This window comes from Talpa occidentalis, unplaced genomic scaffold (assembly GCF_014898055.3).
Source record: "Talpa occidentalis isolate TD23 unplaced genomic scaffold, MPIMG_talOcc4v2.1 talOcc4.13, whole genome shotgun sequence".
NCBI classification, from domain to species: Eukaryota; Metazoa; Chordata; class Mammalia; order Eulipotyphla; family Talpidae; genus Talpa; species Talpa occidentalis.
Genome location: NW_023601322.1, coordinates 70493411 through 70512142, shown reverse-complemented (window position 1 = coordinate 70512142; position 18732 = coordinate 70493411). Strand labels below are relative to the sequence as shown.

The following is an 18732-nucleotide window of genomic DNA, read 5'->3' as shown; positions in this document are numbered from 1 at the left end:
CATTTTCCTTAGTTTAAAGGCAGTTATGAGAAACAACATAACTTTTATTTTTATTTTAGTTTTAACAGGTTGTCTAATTATTCTTCCTTTAAATTTTTGCATCTGTGTAATTAATTTAGTAATCTTCTGCCCTGGAGAATTTCCCCCACTGAATAGGTTTTATGCTGCTTTTTTCCCTTACAGTCTTACTGCGCTGAACATCAGTCTTAGTGCCGTCGGGTCCCAGAGGTGACGCCGCAGCAGGGGGTAATGAGGAACTGCTCTCACTGGAATTTCCTGAGCTGGGCCTCTTCTTCTAGCAGGTATTCCTAAGTGGTAGATGAGGACACCTTCCACACAGCTCCCCTCTCTGCAGAGGTTTCTCATCACTGCTTGGTCTGCAATTATCCTCCCAACATCACAGCCCACAGAAACCCCATTCCCTGGGCACTAACATCTGAAATACATGAATGCACAGAAACTCCTAGATGAAAGGTGGTTCACGAGAGCGCTTCCGAAGGTGTCAAACCTGTATCCCAAATTTTACCTGCATTTTTGTGATGTGAGGGGTCCAGTGTGGATGTTTACCTCCAATCTTTCAATCTCCCCTTACTAACAGCACCCTGTTTTCCACACACAGGATCATCTCTCCTGCTTGTGCACAGGATAAGCAGACATGACTCCAACTACCCACTAAAAAGACAGAGTGACTGGGGTGCCAGTTTTCTATCCCCAATCTGGTTCCTTCCACCCCCGTGACCTTCCTGTGGCTCTGTCATGTGAAGGAGAGGACCCAGTGGACAGCATTTGTCTCAGGTTCCTGCTGCCCAGTCCTCAGTGCTCCCTGAGCCATCCCCATGGCCAGCCAGGGCTGGCCACTCCAGCCACTCGCAGCCCGATTCTGAAACAGCCCTCCTGTGGTACTTGGGTCAGGTTCTGTTGCTACGACGCAGAGAGCTCCTGGGAAACAAAGATCCCTGGTCTCTAGAGAACATCACAGGGTGCATGGTGAGGAGCCAGAGTGTCAGGGTATAGCCAGTCCTTGTGGGTTCAAGTCAGCCATATCTGGAAAGTTCACGCACTAAACTGTCATTGCTATGGAGGCTCAGTGTGACTGGGGTGAGCAGACTCTCCTCGATACCCCAGCCCACAGAAAGCTGCTCCCAGGGATGACACTTTGTCTCCCTCTCACTGGAGGGAGGTGGTGGGATTTGCACAAGGGCAGCCTGGAGGGGCGTTGGCTGTGCCATAGCAGGACAGGAGTCCTAGAGGCACTGTGACCAGGCAGGGGCAGAGATGAGAGGCCAGGTGGGCTATGACAAGACCCTAGGTAAACCCCCCATCCTTCACAGAGGGCCCTGTGAGGACCTGGTCCTCAGGAGATCAGGGACAGGCACACCCCAGATCGCATTCAGAGAAGGGAAGTCACTCACATCTGTAGTGGCTTCTCCAGGCTTCACAGAGAAAGATGGCTGACCAACTCCCAGTGAGCAGGCCCAGCGATGCCAGCCCCACCAAGAGAATGATGGGCCCCTGAGCTCTAAATAAAAATTGTCAGTCTGGAGTCAGGTCCAGGCGGAATCAGATGTCCTCCTTGAGCCAATCACATATGGCCCAGGGTGAGGGACTGGTCTCAGAAAGCAAGCCTGGCAGTCAGCAGCTTCCCACAGGGCTTTCTTCTTTTTGTTGAGGGAGATACAATATTCTCAGAGGGAGTGGGTGGGTTTTGAGTTGGGAGGAGAACTCAAGGATATCAACTTCAGGAGTAATGTGAGGCCAGAAAATAAGAGCCTTTTAAAATGGAATCACCTCTGTTTTGAAAGGTCTAAATCGCAGGAATAAATACCTTCACGTTGACACTGGATGTCAAGTGTATACTGTTTCACCAGACTTCAGATACAGCTAATTAGGATCAAAATCAGCCTCCTGATGCTTCAGACAAAGTATGTTCAGCATGTCCCGCTTTCCTCAGAGCCACTAAACTCTCCCCCACCCCCACCATGACCTGAGCTCACACTCCTACTTCCTTCTGTTCCATTGGCAATTATGGCTCCTGCTTAACAGCATCATTACTTTCATCTACACATTTAGTCTTGATTTATACTTTGATTTAGGTTTCCACGAGTTTTTCTCTTATGTCACCCACCCAATTATGAGCTCCTGTCTTGTATTTCTGACGAAAATATCACCAACAACTTTACAATAAACATGTGGTTTATAATATCCTGACACCACTGAAAATGTTTTCTCAAACTGTTTTGTATTCCATCTCTTTAGGATGTGCCTCCATCCAAACTGTGAGCAAGATGGAAGATTTTTAGCAACTATCTTTTCTATCAAGTATTCAGTGCCACGGCTACCCAGTTTCCATGATGCAAGAATAAGATCCAATAGCTGTCATATTCTGGGTAAGATCTAAGAGTTGTCACTCGCAATTTTCATCTTCGGTGATATATTACACATGGAATCATCTCAATGTGAATCAGGCCCTGACACAATATTTGGGTGAGCTTTAGTTCTACTTTCAAGTTGTTTTCTTTTGTCCCCCTTATCCCTGGGGGCGAGAGACTAGGACCAATATACTATTCCCATCTGCTCTAGTCTCTTGAGAAAATCCTTTGTCTTCTGACAATGCCATCTGAAACAAGACTACAGAAGAATATGTACTTAACATCAGGGATTATTTGCCCTCTTCTCCATTTCAGAGACTCATGACAATGTCTGAGGCAATGTCCCTGTCATAGCAGGCATGGATGGAGGAGGGCATGCTACTGAAAACCAGCGGGCAGAGGTGAGGGACAGAGGTCAACATCTTGTAATCTACAGGATAGCTCCTAACAGCAAAGAATTCACTGCCCGGAAAGTCAACAGTTCTGAAACTTAGATACTGTGACTTAGATATACAGGGTGTGTTAGGGGGAGCTAGTGCTTAAAATATCCCGCGGGCCTGGATTCATTTCTATATGGGGTATAAGAAGCAAGTGAGCCTGGCTGGAAAATGGAGGCCTAAGAAAGAAGCAGGTAAGTGGGTGTTGTCCTTAAGGAACCTCCAGAGACAGCACTGAAGGGTGATCCAGAAATCAGACAAGCCAATTTCCTCCTGATACTGTTGAAGAGCTGAGGTCCAGAGAGTGAAAGATGACCCACCCAAGGTTCCTAAGCAAGCTAGCAGTGAAGCTGAAGCTACAATCCTGGTCCCTTACTCCGGCCCAGTGCTCCATCTCCTCTACCAAGCTGAGTGCCATGAAAGAGAAAAGGAACCAGTATACCAAAACCACCACTGGCTTGTACACTCCTTGAGAGAAATGAGAAGTAAGATGAGTCCTTTTGGTCCAAGAGGGAGCCAGATGGATGTATAATCTAAAGATTAGAAGGCTATGGCTATATTCAACAATAAATATGTCTGCAACACCTACCAGGTGCCAGGCACTGGTTCAGGAGCTGAAAATACAGAAGTGAATGGGAGGGACATGGCAGGCCTACTGCCATGTGACGTACTTTCTTGTGATTTGTGCAGGAGTTCAGGAATGGCCATCAGGGGAAAGCAAAAACTAAGGCCAAAGATAAAAAGAAATTTAAGGTAAGTCTGTTTCCCTAATATTCCCTTCAGGGTTCAAAGACTTGTAAGGCAGACTCCCTAAGTACTTCATAAAAGGATTTTTTCAGATGATGCAGCATTTTGCTTCAGACTCCAAAACTTTCCTACGACATTAACTACTGCATTACCGACTGATACAATAGTAGGATACTTATCAGGTAATGCAATAATCTGGTAGTTAGCATGATAATGATGGACAACATTTCCTGGACATGGATATGCGTGCAGGATTCTGTGTTATGAGATGTTACGCATCTCATGGAATCCTCATAACAGCACTGATGGAGGCCATCATGCCCCCAATTTGTAGAAATAGAAAGTTGGGTTCTAAGATGTAAACTAACCCAAGGTCACATAGCTAGAAGAGCTCACAGCCAGTTCCATCTGCCTCCAAGACCTAGGTTCCTAAAGACTAGGCTGGTAGGCACCAAGACTTGACAAGCTTTCAGAATTAAGATGCACCAACCAGCATGGTGGCCACCCCAAGTGAAATGTGACAATTCACCCACTTCTCTACCTTGACCCAAAGAGATGTCTGAGGTTTGCCCAGAGACACACTAGAACGAGGACTACCTTGTTTGAAATATAAATGTTCCTGTGCTGTTAAACTCTGAAAAGCAGGGAGGTCATGTGAAGTATTCATTTGCACTTTTGAACACCATCAGGCAAAACAGATTGCTTGCTGCCCCATAAATTTTCACCACTAGATTAAATTCTGTTAATGGGACCAAGAACATTCAAAATACCCCACTTTTCTATGTGAATATTAGATCTAAGTCATTACTTCTGTACCAAATTAAGTTTATCTTTATTACTTTTTAAATCCCTGTCAAGAATTGCATCAAATGGCTATGTACCCAGGCACACTCCCAGTGGGCCTGGAAGTTCCCACCAAAAAAAACAGTAGAGGTGAGGTGATCTGGGAGTTACAAACCCAAGGCAGGTGAGGTGATCTGGGAGTTACAATCTCAGGGATGCTTCATGGATAGTGTGAGAATTCAGGCAACATTTAGAGAAGGCCCGTGATGTATCAGAAAATGCAGGTGCTTTCATATAGCCTGTGTTGTTCAAGCCTCGCCAGAAGTCTAGGGTGTAAGAGTTACTTCTCCCGTCTCACCCATCAAAAAAAAATGAGGCTCAGAAAGGCTGGATCACTGTCTTGGGGCACACAGTTGCTTGACCGCACATGGCCAAGTCAAGATTGGAATCTCTGGTTCCAACAGGTTCTCATTCTTTCTCTCCTTTCACTGGTGTTCCCATTATCCCAATCACTTAAGAGAGGAAAAATAAAAATACAGTCCTGGCCTTTAGGAAATTTATAATTCTGTATGGAAAGTGATCTGCCCATGCAACTCCAGCAGTTCATACATACACAATACATACCACGTGCCAGGCACTAGATTAGACTTTCTGTAAACCAGATGAAGTCAGTGCTGCCAGGGACTGTACCATATCCCCTTCCAAATTCATGTCCTGAAGCCCTAACACTCAATGTGATGGCATTTGGCAACAGGGTCTTTAGGGAGGTGATTAGCATTAGATGAGGTCCTAAGAGTCGGGGTCGATTGTATTTTAAGTGGTTATACAGATGTTATCACTATTACCATTTTAAAGACTGGAAAACTAGCTTAGAGAGACTGTGCAACTCCCCTAAAAGCACACAGTAATAAATTGTGATTCAGACCCTCCTTTGGGTGACTACAAAACCCTTACAACCAACCATAATTTCCAACACTCCCCACACGGGGATCAGGCATGCAACCATCACCACCACAGGACTGTGAGCATGTGTTCTAGGGTCTAAGGTGCAGAGAGTCCTGTGGAGTGAAGAGAGAGAATCTCTAGTGGAACCCAAATATGAGCAGGGAAAGCACACAGGTTCTCCTCGGACCTATGTGCCCCAGCAGTCTGCTCGTCTCCTGGACAGGCCCATCTGGGAGCCAATTCTGCTCTCTGGACAACCTCCTATGATCCATGTTCCATTCTGCATGCCTGAGAAGTCACATGATGACCTAGTTACCATCTGCTTATCCCTCTCCCTGGTGGAGAGCTTCTCCGGGGCAGACAGTGAACCTTACTCATCTCTGTGTCCCTGCTCACTTCCATGAAGCCTGCTACAGGGCAGACACTCAATAAATGTTTGCTGAATTTAACTGGGAGAGAACACTATTGAAACCACAGTGTGAAAGGGCAGGCGACATCATGACCCTATGCAATGTGCAGGGTCACAATCCCGCTCCCAATAGGAGCTCTGCAAATGTTTGCCGATGAACAAAAATCCACTCATCAGTTTTAAGCGACGTAGTGCTATCTGTATTCACAACCAGTTTTGACTTATTCTGGAGCCAAAATAGCTGTTGGGGCCAAAAATTACAGATGACAAAAAGTAAAAACAATTAAGAGCAGAAAACCCTATACTGGCACTTAGGCATTGCACAGTGTTCCTTGACCTGCTGAACTCACCGGCAAACAAATTCTACAAAGAGAAACTGCTCGAGTTTGAGCTGCTATTCATATCTGGGAGGGTTACATGACAGCCACTGTACCTTCCTAGGAAACACGTCCTGTGACTCCAATTATAAAGGTTACTGTGACTTAAAATCCCATTAAGAGCAACAGCGCAGCTGCTCTGTGCGCTGTGCGCGGCTTATATAGTAAATCACCGGGGACGATGTGCCTCCCTGGACAGTGAATGGCTTGAGGCCTTGGCCTTGGCATTGCAGGTTTTCACACTTCATGTCTATAGAAAAGGGTTTTCAAGGCATTTAACAGTGATTACAGTTAACTCCTTACTGTGATACAGCCTGGGTCTTCATCACCAAACCACATTTCTAAATTTTCCAGATGGATAGTAATAATACTTCACCAATTTCTTAAAAAGGTGATCCACAGGGGCCTCAAATTTAACCCATACGAAGTGCCCAATCCTGAAGGTTGACTTATGTGAAAACGCCAATACTTTACTGTGCCCTTCTGTTCATTTTGCTGCCTCAGTGGTGGCAGGATAATGAGAGCTTGAAAAACAAGATTCGCTTGGGTCCATCCCTCCATTAATAGACAGGGCTTGAGAGGGTGAGGGAAATAGTACTGCTATTTCTAAGCTCTCTCACTTGCCATGTAGAGAAACCAATTACCCAGAGGCCCCTCTCCCCCGCCGGGGGATGAGCTGGCTCTCTGAGCATCAATATTTCATGCACTGTCATCTGTGCATTATTTAATAAAGCAATTGAGGGGATGAGTTTATTTTCAACCTTCCACCCGAGAGCCAGGCCTACAGTACACAATGCTGGAACTCAGCCCGTAATCACAGAGATGTATTTGCTGATTGCTAGAGGCCTAGGAGAAGTTTCGAGTCTTGACTACACACTCCCAGCGTCTGATACACTCCTTACCACAGGGACACCTGGTTCTAGCAGTTCATGCTGACGAGGGCGAACTTCTTCAGAATCCAACGAAGAATGAGGCAACCAACCACCAGGTCTCCGGACTGGACGGAATGGCTCACTGAGGGGTAAAGAGCTGATAAGCTGGGGCCCCTGCCCTCAGGGAGCCTAGAGGCCCCTGCAGAGGCAGCATGAAAACACACGGAGAGCTTAAGGATGCAGACGGCAAACTAGCCAAGTTCATGAACGACTTCCACATCAGTGGCAAGCAGGCGCTGGCAGAAGCAAGCACAGAGGAGCTCCGTGCATCTATCCACTAACTCCCTTCCTTCCAGCACCCAGCTCCCACGAGTGTGAAGCGTCAGTGGGGATAGAGTTCCCACTGATGCCCGCCTCTCACCCTCTGGGAGATGGGACCAAATGCCTCCTTTGTCCTGAGTCCTGGTAGGCACAGGTCTGAGTCCAGCTCCTGACCTCTTTTGGAGTCTCCACTGGCTCAGAAAACACCAAAGAGCAAATTCAGCAGTCACGGTGGCAGCATTGTACTTGCTCCGTCCTCCAGCAGGACCCCTGTTCTTGCTGCTGGCCACGCCCACCCTGCCAATTCTTGGAGGCGCTGCCATCATTCTTGAAAAATCACCTTTTTCTTAAGCTTTCTTAAATCAACATGTCAGCTTCTGCTGTTGGCAACTGAACTGCTGCTTGATCAAACACTCGGAAGCAGCGTGTTAAAAGAGAGATGGGAGGTGTAACGCAATTTCTTCTCCAGCTCATCACCAGGGCTGGATTATCCAGAATGAGCAGGTACTAAGGGCAACAAAATTATTTTTGTGAAACTGTTATTAAAAAAAAAAAAAAAACAACTGGGATCTCCCTGGTGGCACAAGGTGTTACGTGCTACAGCCCCTGCAGCACAAGTTCGATCCCCGGCCAGCCAGGGAGCTACCCACATGGCAAGGCAGACTCTCTTGACTCGCACGCTCCTCCCCTCAGCAGTGTCTTTAGGTCAATCTGCCTGTTCTGTTCCCCACTCTGTCTCTGGTGAATCCTCTCATCCCCCACATCTCTTCCTGTGCCCCAGTTCTTATATGCATAAATAAATCTTTAAAAAAAAAAAAAAAACAACTAAACCCAAGTAAGCTACTGACTAGAATCCTGGGAAGCCTCAGATCTGTATCAGTCTTTCTTCCACTTCTTTTGCAGTTAACATTGTTTTACTTTGAATTGCATGTGGGATCAAGAGTTAGGGATCTGTTACCATTTAATCATCTTCATAATGCCACAAGGTATATGCTATTATTATTATTATTATTATTATTATTATTATTATTACAATAAAGAGGACAGAGTCTGAGAGAAGATAAGCAACTGGGTCTAATTTATACAGTTGGCAACAGGCACAGCTAGATCGGACCCTAAACTAAGAGAATCAGGAGCTGCTGGGTCTAACCTGATCATCAGGTCATGCCACTCAGGACAGTCAGGACATGGCCGGGCGAAGACTGGACTCTCGGCTACACACAGGGGCACCATTCACGGCTCATTCCAATGACCATATGTGGGAGAGAAAAAGCAACTTTAGTGGCACTTAAGCCAGCTCTGTTTCTACCAAAGTTTTCCCTCTAGAAAGAGGAACACTCTCTCCTACTTGGATGGAGCTCTGTGACGACAGCGCGCTCCAGCAGGTAACAGTTCCATATTTAGCCAAAACCTTCCTCTTCAAGTTTAAACATACTTCTCTGCTCTCCACGGGGAAGAGACAAGCTGACCTAACTCGGCGGTATAATTGGCTTTCATCTGCTTCAAGACAATTACTAGGTCTCCCTGCAGGCTTCTCTTCCTGAGGCTATGATTCCTAATTATTTTTCACACACACCCTAATTTCCAACTCCACAACCAAATCTGTTGTTCTCCTGTGCCCGGCGTCCCAGCTGTCTGCTGTGGTTGGCAGTCCCAACACATGGGCACTGTCCCCTGCGTCCTCTCACATCAGACTGTCATCCGCATCAGGTAACTGAAGGTGGGCGACAGCAGCCACTCCAAAAGGGGACATTTGCATTGACCACAGATTCCAGCCCAAAGGAGCTGCAAGGGTAGGTCCAAGCACTCAGGGACTGGTATGAAACAGGAAGAGCTGCTACCCTGGCTTGGCAGCAGGAAAGGCTTTGCCATCCTGGGTGTACCCTAACGAATGCCAGAGACAGCACATGTCCACAGAATGGGCGCTGTATGCCCCACAGGGAGGGCATCACCAGAAGAATGACACCATCCAAGGGACAAGGCCACCTCCACCTTTGTAAACCTGCGGTCCCTGAAGCATGACAGGCAACCCTACCCTTTCATTCACACTTAAATTCTACTCATTCTGCACATGTCTACAATTTGATTGTAAGATTACGAAAAGAAAGGTTCTAGATGTCACAAGGGAGAAAAATGACAGATTACTATAGGGATGAGAGTCATGAAGAAAGCAACATCATACCCACAGCAGGTGTGGAGAAGGCTTACCGAAACGATGACATTGGAAACCAGGACGGTGTACGTGGTGCTGATAGATGGGTGGCCAAGACATACAGAAGTCACAGGCAGGGGAAACATGTGGCTAATGGGGCAGCAGTAACAATGACAGCACTCAAAGGTGGGCCAGGCAGGGGAAAATTGAGGCCTTAGTCTGAAATTTGGTATGGCGAGAACTGAACATGATGTACAAGTAAATTAAAAGTAACATTTTGTAGTGGAATAGCTGATGTCTGTAATTCCAGTGTAAGCTGCTTAGGGTCAGAGTACGGTCGTGCCGGGCAAAGCACAGTAGTCTGGTCTAGCCACTGACGGGAACTGCTGGGTTATTCCCATAAGTATGACAGTTGGCCAGTGTAGTGCAGTAGTTCAAACCAGTTTCACTATTCACTAACTGCGTGAGCTTGGACAAGTCACTTAACTTTTCTTGACCTTAGTTTCTTTATCTTTAAAGTGGAAGAACAATTAGAGCTAACTCATGGTGTTTTTCTAAGTCACCCTTCCCTCCAGCCCCACCAACCATGTCCCCTTCCATTTGGATGAGTACAATTCAGACTTATGAATGTAGATACTGCAATACACACACACACACACACACACACACACGAATGCATGACAAGCAATAAGTAGTGACTCACTTGGGGAAAACGCACAATTGGTTCAAAACTCACAATAAAATTAAAATGTATCTTCAAAATTATTCACAGCAGAGGCTTGTGCTGCACACATCTTTTTGACTATATTGATGTTAACTCTAATGTTCTAGAAAGAGGTATCCACCCCAGGGGAATGCCCACCACATTAAACTTTTACCCAACCTTCCTAATGACTGAATTAATCTAAGGCAACAACCATTAAAATCACCAACACATCCAGCTTTATAAGCTCCTAAAATGAAAAGCACCCAGCAAATCCCACAACGATGTTTTTCTTGTCTTCACGGGAGGAAGATCCTGTCCCTTAATCACACAAATGACTGGAATGTCCTCAATTCTCTCAGGTATTTGCCATCAAGGTCATCTTGAACAAGCTCACAGTGAGGTCTCTCCTCAGGCCTCTCTGAACTTCTGGAGGCAGGAAGGATCCCCGCTCCGGCCTTGGCAGTGGACACAGTAAGTGGACAGTGACATCAAGCAGCACACCCTCAAGCTGGGAAGGAGCCTGCCCTTCTCCAGGGCCAGTCAGACTCCAGAAAAATGAACTTGGAATGTTTTCATCAAAAGGTTACCCATCCTGGGCCTCCCCTGGTCACGCAGCAGTTGAGCGCTGGGTTGCCAGGCTGCCCGCAGCCTCTGCAGCGCCGGTTCATTCCCCGGCCACCAGCGAGGGTCCCCCCACCAAAAAAAAAAAAAAAAGGTTACCCATCCTGACAGGCTTCCGGTGATTACAAAGATTTCCCTCACCACAATTCACTGAGTGTGTATGTGCAGGTGTGTGTGTGTGCATGTGTTTCTACAGGTACACATGCATATATATATTTTATAGACAATTGGGTATATGTGTGTTACATATATAATATGGAAGTATACATGATGTTACTATACATTAGGTAAGGTGGCTCTATATGTTATATAATTACTTTACGTTATTAACTATATATATAATTACTTCTCTTATTAGGTCTATTTTATTATCCATAATTAACATGGACTATAAGAACCCATCATTCGTTAAGTCTTCTGAAAGATGACTCCTTCAGAAAAGGTAAGAGCCCAAAATGATGTGCTCATCAACACAAATTAGCCAGAGACACAGGACAGGCAGAGTCTGCCATGGACAGAAAAGAAAAATGATGCAAACAGACTGCGCTTGGAGCTAATAAATGCTATCTGGTTAATCAAATGCAACAATGGTTGAGGCAATGTGCCCATTCCAAAGGATGCCAAGTCCCCTGAGGACATTCCCACAGGCAGTGGAGGTGAGGGGGCTGGGTGGGTGCCACTGGCGGGGTCTGACAACAGAGAGCACAACCCCGTTCACTTTGCTTGCCCTTTGAACAAGTTCAGATCACATCCGCGCCTGCCAGACAGGTTCCAGCAGCACTCACAGGCCGGGGCAGTAACAGAGAAAGGAGCCCGGGCCCAGGGGCTAGAGGAAGGAATGGCTTCCCACTGGGCTGGGTTCAGAGCGCTCAGAGCAGGAGCCCCACACAGCAACGCCTGTCCTTCAATAACAAAGTGGTGGTGTCCTCCGGGCACCTGCAGAAATTCCTCCCCACGAAAATCCACCAGGTGGGCAGTCAAAGACAACACCGACTTGCTGCGCAATCAGAACAACTCCAGCCATGGGCAAAGCAGGTGTCCTGTGGCACAGGCGTGCCGGTGGCCGTGCCCACGTGAGCAAAGGCATCTTCAAAGGCACCCCAGAGCGCGGAGGGGTCTGGAGGCCCCTGTGCAGGGAGAACAGCTCTGGGCAGCAGACTGGGGAGAAAGTAAGGATGAGAGAAAACCAGGGAGGAAGGCGCTAGGCAGAAGCTGAGAGTCCAGGGGGCGGGGTGGAAAGGAAGCTAGAGAAGAACAGACAAAAAGTATTGAGGATAAGTGGCTGAAAGAGATAGAGGAGGGCAGAAGTGGAGCAGCTGGGGGAGGAGGGGAATGAAAATGGCGAGCTTGGAAGATAAAGTTGCTTACTCCCTTCCACATTAACGCACATTAGAAAAAAAAAAAAAACTTCCCGCAAAGATGCTGTTGGACTCAAAGATAAGAAGCAGGGGAGCCCCAAGCATTCGCTTTGAAGAATCTTTTTCAAGAAGCAAAGTCTTTGGTGTCAGCCAGTGGAGAGAAATGAGGAGCAGGAGGGAGTGGAGGTCTCTGATGGAGAGGGCCAGGGACGGACAGGGCTGGGGGAGACATCAATCCTAAAAGCTTTCCAAACAGGCCTTTAAAGAAGCAAACCAGGGAAGCCAGGACAGGTAAGAAAAGATGTGGCGTCAGGCTGAGAACGGCAAGGTGCTCAGAGACCACAGGTCAAGAGGGACAGGCTCCGGCACCCTGGCTCCCTTCCAGAAATCACTTCCATACCCCTGTTGGTGAGCAGAGAGAGGGACAACTTTGGAGACATCCAGCTCTGTGTTTATTTCCGCCCCAGGCCTGGAAAGGTCAGCCCATCTCATTGCCCCACTTACAGTCAGGGACACCTCCCGCAGAGGCTTCCAGACCTACCAGCTGTTTCCCCAAAACACCCAGAGATCTGCTCCTCTATTTGTCCCATCATTTATTGCCATACTGCAGGGGGAAACCATGAGATGCACATGAACAGGAATATTGACTACTTACTTCTCAGCGCCCTGTGCATGGCACAGGATAAGCTGCACTCTGTGAACAAGGCTAATATGCTCTCAACTCTTTCAATTCTATTCCCAGGAGTGAGGCTTCAGGATGAAGACAGGAACCCTCACATCAGTGATGTCTGGTCCGTAGCCGGCACTTGATTGAAATGGTCCCTACAACTTCCTGCCAGGAAAGCCCCATTATGCACAGGTCACATTTGAGGAAACTGAGGCTCAGGGACACCCAGGGGCTTGGCTTGAATAGCAGAACAGGAATCAAATTCAAAAGCCCAAGTTTGGGGAAATACAGAATCAGGTACCGGCTCAAGCAGCTCGCCATCCTCCAAGAGCAGAGCTGGGGACCCCCTCAGACCAGCCCTGCACCTTCAGCTGGCTCCTTTTGTCCCCCACCCTCTGCCAGCTTCCCAAGAACCCTCCTACACTACCCCTCCTCCAGCGGCTGCCTCAGCAAGCAGCCCAAGGTCTTTGTAGCATCTGACACAATTCGATAGTTCCCTATTCCCCTCTCCCAGAAGGGGGTGAGGGGGGTGAGAGAGAGAGAGAGAGAGAGAGAGAGAGAGAGAGAGAGAACCACTACATGCCTTGGGCCTAGAAAAGTGCCTGGCACACGTAGAAGCTAAGTATCCTTAGTAAGTAATAACTGTCCCTCTGCATCCCCAGGGATGGGCACAGTGCCCACCGGGAAGAGCAGCTGCACACAGCAGCGGTGGCGTGCTGGGCAGGGACTTCTATTTCCAAGCTGGCTAGTAAGTGAACTAAAGAGGGAGCGTTTCTAAGGCCATGCAGGCTCTTTAGAACCTGCTAGTATCTTGCCTCCAATATTAAAAACAGGTTTAGTTGCAAAATTAGCACTGTACTGAAAAGACAGAATCTCCTCCCTGTGAGCTAAGAACCACACCCACAAGGAGTTAAAAAAAAAAAAAATTGAAGGAATAGTTTCCTATCCACATCCAGTGTGGGGGCGGAAACAAGAAGACATCAGTCCCCTATCCCCCATTTGATCTAAAAATAAAGGCCGGCTCTGAATTGCCATGGGAGAGTCAGATCTAAGCTCCGAGTTTGTCTCAGCACAGGCACAGCCGTTTGCTCTCCGTTAATAGGACATAATGCCACCAATTAGTTAACTTACACATTTAAGTTGTCACAGAGCGTGAATTACAGGCTCATGGGCTGGCAGGTGTGCTGGGGTCCTCCTGTTCCCTCTCCGCACTGCTGGGGCAGCCTGGAGCCTGGGGAGTCTCTCCTGTCTTGAGGGAATAGGGGGTCCCTTCACCTTTGCATGACACCTGTTTCTCTAAACCACTTTCACAGCCAAAATTTCCTCCCAGTAGCAGCTTGGCCTGCAGGGCATTGCAACAAACGGTCTGCCCCACACGCCCCCAGCAGAGACGGATGGAAGCTCGGAGGCAAGAGTTGGAGACAGCAGAACTGCTTCAGGTCCTGATTCAGCCCCTGACTGAAGCCAGAAGCTTGAGGGCTTTATTTCCCAAAGACCCTGCTACCTAGTCTGTCGGCAACTACAGTCAGCCCCACAAGGCCTAGCACCATGTTCTTGGCCACCCCATGGACCCTTCCGCCTCTGATCAAGTTCCCCACAGTTTGGCTGAAAGAAACCCAGAGGAGCCAGTGGCTCCAGGATATTCTGGTCAGGGCAGCCGGAGGCCTCACTTCCCCCTCCTGAGCTTTCCTTCTTCCCACACTCTGATGAGCACAGTATCAAAATAGAAGCCCCAGAGTGCAGGCATTGGGGAAATGGAAAAACACACCCAAAAAAGCCATGAATGAGCTGCTCACCGACCTGGCCCTCATCACAAGACCAGAGAGAATGTGTGACCAGGTGGAGGTCTTGGCCAGGCTTGGTCTGAAAGAGACTCGAATCCGACACATGTGTCAGGTCTTAGGCTGGGCACAGGGCGAAGGGCAGGGGAGGAACGGCGACCTCAAGGTCCTAAGCTCAAATCTCCTGCGTAAAGGGTCAGTCTCAGCGACGACTCAGAGCAAGACCCAAACCAGAGTAAGAAACAGGGGTGCCAAGAGCAGAAGTGAGAAGGCTCCATGACAACACGGGGCAGCCACGACTGGGAGCTCCCCGCAGTCAGAAGCAGGGGAAGAGGAGGAAGCAGCACCCATGTGGGACGTCTTAGTCTGGACAGTGCATGTGAAGGGGGTGTGGCCTGGATCTAGAACAGAAGAGCCAGAAACACTGTCTAGTGAGTTTAAACTTCATTCTGTAATCATCGAGAACCCTGTGGGTTTCTGGGGAGGGAGTGATGCAAAGAGTCTGCTCTAGGGACCTTCCCTCCATCAGCTGGGGGATAGGCCGGATGACAAGCACAATCTACAGGGGACTGCGCTTCTGCTCTGCAAACGGGGCTCTCTCAAAGTCCTGCCTCAGAAATGAAAAATCTGGGCTGCATTCCAGGAATGAGACCGTCACAGGGCAGGACTGGGAGGGGCCCCAACCTAGCTTCCCAACCCTAGAAGCTTCCAGCTTGCCATCAGCTTTGTAACTCCCTTCTGCTACATTTGAATAAAACATGAAATAGAGCTGGAAGTGTGGTCCCTGCGGAGGCTGGAAACTTCGGAGCATTAGCTGACAAACAGGCTTGCTGCTGTGTAAACTCCCAAGGCACATGCAAAGTGTGAGCTAATCTTGCCACCATCACAAGTTCTCTGAGCTGAGGATAATGAATGATAATCTAAATCGGGCTGGGCAGATGCCTGCCTGGGAAATCTGATTAGGATTTGCTGGATGATTCCCTTTCATCCTCCAGGAGACTGCAGGACACGGCAGACAAGACACTGTCATGAAGCCGACATGCCCCCAGTGCTCCAGTACCAGAGACAATCATCTTCTGAAACTCCAAAGCTAGCTGAGGGGGAAGTGAGGGCAATATCTGAAAATAATTCCGCAGCAGCAGAAGAAACCACAGGTTGCTCAACACACAGCTAGAGTTCAGTGTCTCTCTCTAGAACACATACAAAGCAGAGGCTCTTTTGTGCCATTTGTTTGACTCTCACCTTGCAGTGGGTGCCACCAGGTATGGCACAAAGTTCACAATGCTCAGTAGGACCCAACTCTCCAGCCTGTGGCTCCCCACCACCTAAGCTGCATGCCTTGGTGATGAATGACTTGCCTGCAGTTTCCCTCCTCCACCACAAACACCTCCATCCTGGGCTTGGCAGTCCCTGCCACCTGAAATGACCCTCTTCTCCTGGCTAAACATTTTATGTATTTTTCCTGTTTTACTGAGAAATAACTGACATCCATCACAGTCTAAGTTTAAGGTATATAGCACGATGATTTGATTTACTCATATTGTGAAGCGGTTACCACAATAGATTCAGCTAACATCTACTCAAGGAGACACAATAAAAGAAAACAAAGAAGGAAAAAAAGGGAAATTTTCTCTTCTGATGAGAACTCCTAGGATTTATTCTCGTAACAACCTTCCTATATATCCCACAGTGGTGGTAGCGATCATCCTCATGTTGTACATTCTGGCTAAATCTTATTTGTTCTTCAAAACAAATCTCGGTTATCTCCTTCTCTGGGAAGCTTTTCCTCAGCAGTATTTCTGCTCTTTGTTATTGAATCAACACTCAACTATTTGTCAGTGCTCACTCTATGAAAGTGACATACCACTGCAGATGACAATTACTGTGTATATTACCATCCTACTTTACTGGAAGGAAGACCACAGAGGGTAACTGGCTGGAGGTCCCATAGACATGGCCTGTGACATCCCAGTCTGGATTCTGGCGCCCTTGACTGAATGACTCCCTCTTCACATGTAACCTCTGCATTAACCCTTCTTTTTGGGTCTTTCTTACAGACTGAGGAGTCCTTGAGGAAAGAGAAGGCCTGGCCTGTCTATCTGGCTAGCACAGGGGGACTGGCTACAGAAGCTCAGTCAAGAGTCCCTGAGCTGAAGGTCTCAGCTGGTCAGGGCACTATCAGGCTGAGCTCCCAACTCCAGGTGTCTTCCCTGCAGCCCATGCGGCCTGGATTCTGGTTGCCTTCCTTCCAAGCCCATGTCATCTGTTTCCATGAGGACTTTGCAAGGAAATGGGACTGGTTTAATAGCGATCCAATCCCACAGTCTAGAAGATCTCCTGCAGTCCCTGGTGTGAGTAAAAAAAAAAATGTGGTATACACACAATAAAATATCACTCAGCTATTTAAAAAAGAAGAAACCTTGCCATGGTGACAACATGCGTGGACCTAGAGGGGATCATGCTGATGAAGTAAGTCAGACCAATGAAAACAAATAGCAGATGATTTCACTCACACGTGGAAGGTAAAGAAACCCAACAAAGGAACAAACAAAACAAAAATCCTTAGATTCTGACAACAGAATGATGACTACCAGAGGAGAAGGGAGATGCAAGGTGGACACACTGGGGTAAAGGGGTCGATCCTATGGTAGTGAATGGAAACTAGACTTTCGGGGGAGCATAACACAGCATAGTCACAGGTCAGTCTAGAATGCTGTGCACCTGAAACCTATATAATGCTACTAATCAACCTGACTTCAAAAATTAAAAAAAAAAATTAAAAGATGTCTCATCATCTCCGCAGGGAAGAAAAGGTAACTTTCTATGTGAACACATGGCATCTTATGTATAGCTATATCCTGTCCAGCATGCCTTAGTCCCGCAAATAGATGAGGACATCCAGCAAGGGGGGTGGGCAAGTGTGAGCATCTACACAGGGTGTGGCAGTGACCTTCCTCAGCTTACACAAGGAGGCACACTCAACTCTGCAGAGATGCAAGTCAGGAAGGGGACACAGAAGACATCCTGGCTGCAAACCACGACCCACCGTGTGAGTATCTGGATCGGAGTTCTCAGCCCCCACCACACAGCAAGACATGGACTCCTAGATCTCGCCTCCTGGGATGCAAGGCTTGGTGGCATGACCAAGATTCTGTACTTTCATTTCCCCAGGAGGCTCTTCCTCAATCTGTTTGGCCCTGGGCTGGGGCTGGGGAGCCACCGCTCTGACACCTCAGGGACCCGGGGAATACTGAGGGGGTAGAGGTAGCACGGCGCAGGCTGGCAGAGCCTCGACTGGCCGTCAGAAGACTGGTATTTCAGCACAGTCCCCCGCTCCGGCTGGCTATGCACTTGCAGCAAGTTACTTAACCTCTCAGACATGCCATTCCTCATCGGCAGGCAGGAAGGCGCAAAGGTTGAGAGTGAGACCGCGTGAATGAAATCCCAGGGCACTCTTTCCCAGCCTGGTGACTCTGAGAAAGTCACTCATCCCTGACTGTGGCTTTTTAACTAACTTGGGATCAGGATTATTATCTACCGCGTAGGGATAACCCATGTAACCCACTCTGGCAGCCGATACCTGACAGTCAGATGGGGACCTGCTGTCATGACCGCCATCCTCATCGTCACCCCGGGCTGGCAGAGTGTCCTTGGGAGTTAGTCCAGCCCCACACAGGGTTCTAGCAAAATTTCTCAGAGTTGTAAAACACAGCTTTGCTTTCTTTAATTACCATGTAAAGTATGCACTCTCCAGTGAATGTTCAAGGTTTAGTGTTCTCCCCAGGGTGCACAGCTGTGTTTAGGAGGCTCACAAAATAAGTTTATCAGTCGACATGACTCAGATATCCAGAGGAGGAAGATGCTGAGCAGGAACCTGGCAGCCATGATACTTCACGGATCCCTGTGCCCAGACACAGAAAGCCCTTTGCTCCCATGATCTTCACAAGTTACTCCTGACTCAGACACACCACTGCTTTCCTTGCTCCAGAACACCCCATAAGCTCCTGGCATCTGCCCCTGCTCCTGGAGTTTTGGAAGAAGGTGAAGGATCCTTTCCCCAAGCTACTGGCTGGACCTATGAAAGGATTCAAATAAAACCAATGTCCACATCCAACAGCGAAATCAAACAAGAGGCCTCCTGCCCTTCACAGTCTGGTGCAGGGACTATTAGTTCAGCCAATTCCAAA

The 18732-nt window shown here is 48.0% G+C and overlaps 1 protein-coding gene and 1 long non-coding RNA gene across 8 annotated transcripts in view; one reads left to right on the top strand and one right to left on the bottom strand.

Annotated features, from left to right (window-relative positions):
• Positions 1-18732, bottom strand: part of SPOCK1 (SPARC (osteonectin), cwcv and kazal like domains proteoglycan 1) — a 508642-nt gene that overhangs the window by 189935 nt on the left and 299975 nt on the right. The window lies entirely within an intron of this gene.
• LOC119243443 (uncharacterized) lies at positions 957-16977 on the top strand. 7 transcript variants are annotated; one of them, XR_005124708.2, is made up of 8 exons: positions 963-1098; positions 1803-1922; positions 2257-2387; positions 2685-2770; positions 3497-3559; positions 10478-10589; positions 11098-11181; positions 16603-16977. It is a non-coding gene; the product is annotated as an uncharacterized LOC119243443 (long non-coding RNA). The 7 variants fall into 7 exon arrangements; XR_008551440.1 differs by lacking the exon at positions 2685-2770 and having other exon boundaries at positions 957-987; XR_005124710.2 differs by lacking the exon at positions 2685-2770.